The following is a 3,297-nucleotide window of genomic DNA, read 5'->3' as shown; positions in this document are numbered from 1 at the left end:
TTTCTAAAGGTTTAAAAATGTAACTTTTGGTGGTTTGTTTATCATTTATAGAAATGAGGTATTACAAACCTTTTATCATTTATGTAATCTGGGTCTTTCAGCTAACGCGCGCGTTCCATGGAGAAAGTGACTAGAAGCTCTGCTTGTAACATACAGAAGCTCTGCATGTACTATGCAGAGGCTCTAGGTCTTGGAGTTGTAACTTTATGTCAAACGTTTATGCTTTTTGGAGCATAAGGCTTGATCGTCCATGGGGATAGAGCACAGGCTCTGTATGAATGGAACCTTCACTCTTGAGTAAGAGCTCTGGTTCTTGATGTTTTGCATGAGAGCTCTTAGTCCAGACCACTTCAATAGACTAAGTCCTATTGACTAGAGTAAGAGACTTCTTACTTACACATTCATAGGTTGGGGTTAAAAGGAACCTTTGAATTACATTCACTATCTAAAGAAGTACAATATGATTGGAATAGAAATTATATTGACTTAAAGATAGAAAAAAAAAACTTACAAAAGACAAGGTCTAAACGTTTTGAAGTCTGATGAACTTCCTAAGAAGTGCACGAAACTCTAACATGTTGCGTATTGACTTTAAGATGATTTTTGCCCTTTCCTTTGCTCCCGGGGAGTTGTCTCTGCTCCTGACTATATTATCTCTGATGTACCACAAGGTAGAGTTTGAATACTTGTAGTTCTACATATCTCGAAAAAAGATCTTCTTTGGTTGTGCATTTCGAAATAACACTCCCACTTCTGGTTCCACCAAATACAGTCCAAGAGGGGATGCTATTGATGCCCTGCAAATCTTCATTTGGTGCAGCGACAGTCAATTGATCCACTCCCAGACCCAGAGCTAGTTGAAAATCGAACTTGTATCTGAAGTCGAGAAGGTCTGTCATCGTTTGTCGTATAGCAGAGTTGGCGATAGCATATTTAAGCCCCTTATCCTTCTTGTGGTCTGTGAAGTAATACAGAGATAGAAGATCCCACGGATTCAGATTTATGAGGTCACAATCTATGAACCTGCAGATCTGTCCGCGAGACCTCTCCATCGTATACTCATGGAAGACGATCTGGTTATGTGCGAAGGTGCGTTTCTTTATGTCGAGGACTTGTTTGATTCCATCGATGAAGTGAACTGCAGAGATGGGCTATGTGTAGCGATTTAGGAACCTCTGCCTGATATTCTCTTGAACCGTTGTATGAAGACTGATCTTTTGGACCGGTGTCTCTTCTCACAGGTTGTAGAGAAATTGGTAGATGTCCTCGCTGTCTACTTTGTCCTTTATCGGCTTGTCTAGGGATGTAGGCGTGAACTTTGCGTCCATGCTCTCCTTGATCTTTTGAACTCGATCAAAGGGATGCTTTCTTTTTGGCCTATAGCTTGCACCTTCTTCTTCTGCTCTGGTTGGTCTGACAGGGACCCTCTACCTCATTGCAGGAGTGACTATTCTGGTCCATTGAGCAGGGACCCTAGCTCTGCCTTTTCCCTACACCATCATTGCACTGATCTCCTTCCCTTCCCCTGTTACACTCTTCCTTGCTCTGATTGATCTTAATACCACAACCATCAACACTAAAGCATAAAAGACAGAACCCTAGATTATTGTGTCGAATAATCAAAATTGAAGCATTATTAAACACCATAACCAAACAATGAAGCATCAAAAACTAGAACCCTATATATATTTTATCTTATATACTTTTGTAAAAATATGACAAAAAAAGGTATTTTAGTCTTTTTACTCTTGAGTTAACTGGGCTAACGAATTTTGTTAGTGACAGGAACCATAGACATGAAAAAACGACAACCACATGGACCAATTCCATAATAAACTGAGTTTAGGGACGTTAATAATAACTTTCTGCATACCACAGAGACCAAATTTGTAATTCCCTTAAAAATATATGAGGTTTTTTAATCAGAGATAACGTGCAAGGAAGAAGCTATACACTGTAAATGCTTTAAGGAGGAAATTAATTAAAATAGCTATTACCAGACTTTGAATTTATCTTTTAACCATTTCTCTTTCAATATTTCAAAAATATCACTATCTCCGCATGCAGTAACTCCTCAACTTGCGGAGAGATCAAAGCGTAAAAAGTTTATGAATCAAGTCCACAAGTACAGAGACCAAGCCTATAAATTATTCCTAACAATTCTACCACTTAAGGATTTTTATCTAATTTACAAATTTGACTCCTATACTTACGAACCTTTCTTTACATTTTGACTTTTCCATAAATTGAGAAGGTGTCTATTTTATTTTTAATTTTTTAAGAAAAGAATCACTAAGAAATTAATTCAAAACCTGAAAATAGTTTTTTCTAATCTCACAAGGTAACAAGCAGATATTTATTTAACAAGACAATTTTTAAAACGACCGCCTTGTCAGTTTTGACCCCTCCCTCACAATCTTTCATTTTTATATAATTTATTTAATAATTTACACTTTACACCTTTGAATTTATTTAATTAGTTTACTTTATACCTTTTAGTTTTCTATTTTTCATTTTATACTTCGATCTTATTAACACATATGATTATATATTAACTAAAATATGTTAAAAAAATACGTTTTAATTTTAACAAGTTACATCATTATAATCGTCTCATCGATACCTTCGAAACGAGTCCAATATTGAATATTTTTGGATTTAATTTATTCTATTAGTTTACTTTATACCTTTTAGTTTTCAATTTCTCATTTTATACTTCGATCTTATTAACACATATAATTATATACTAGAAGCATATTCGCGGAATGCAGCGAGATACATCGTGATTTTAATATTTCATTTTATTTTTTATCTCAGTCGATGTTATAATATGGCTTTAAGTGATTTTGAGAAAACGATGATGTTTTTATTTTTGAATAAAATATATGTTTGAARATATCATAAAAATTTGACAAAAATATATCAATATTAGTATCAAATTAACTATTTGAAATTCCTTATTTTTTTGTGTAATTTTTTAATTCAATTTATTTATAATTTAATTTATGTACAATAATGAAATAATTTATATTTGGTTTAATAATATAATTTATTTATAAAAATAATTATTATTTATTTTGTTGGAAATCGATAATTATTCTAATTATATTACAGATTTTTATATTTTAAAATGAGATGTTCATTCTCTATTTGATTATGTTTATCTGCAGTTATTTATACGAATTCAAACATCGAGCTTTAATAAGTTGTATTTATGCATAATTACCTGTAATCTTGAATTTTAAGTAATATGCATCAATATACAATACTTTATGCATAACAAAAATATATCGATAT

The sequence above is a fragment of the Cynara cardunculus genome (genome assembly GCF_001531365.2).
Source record: "Cynara cardunculus var. scolymus isolate 2C chromosome LG 17, CcrdV1, whole genome shotgun sequence".
NCBI lineage: Eukaryota > Viridiplantae > Streptophyta > Magnoliopsida > Asterales > Asteraceae > Cynara > Cynara cardunculus.
This window is presented reverse-complemented; position numbering follows the sequence as displayed.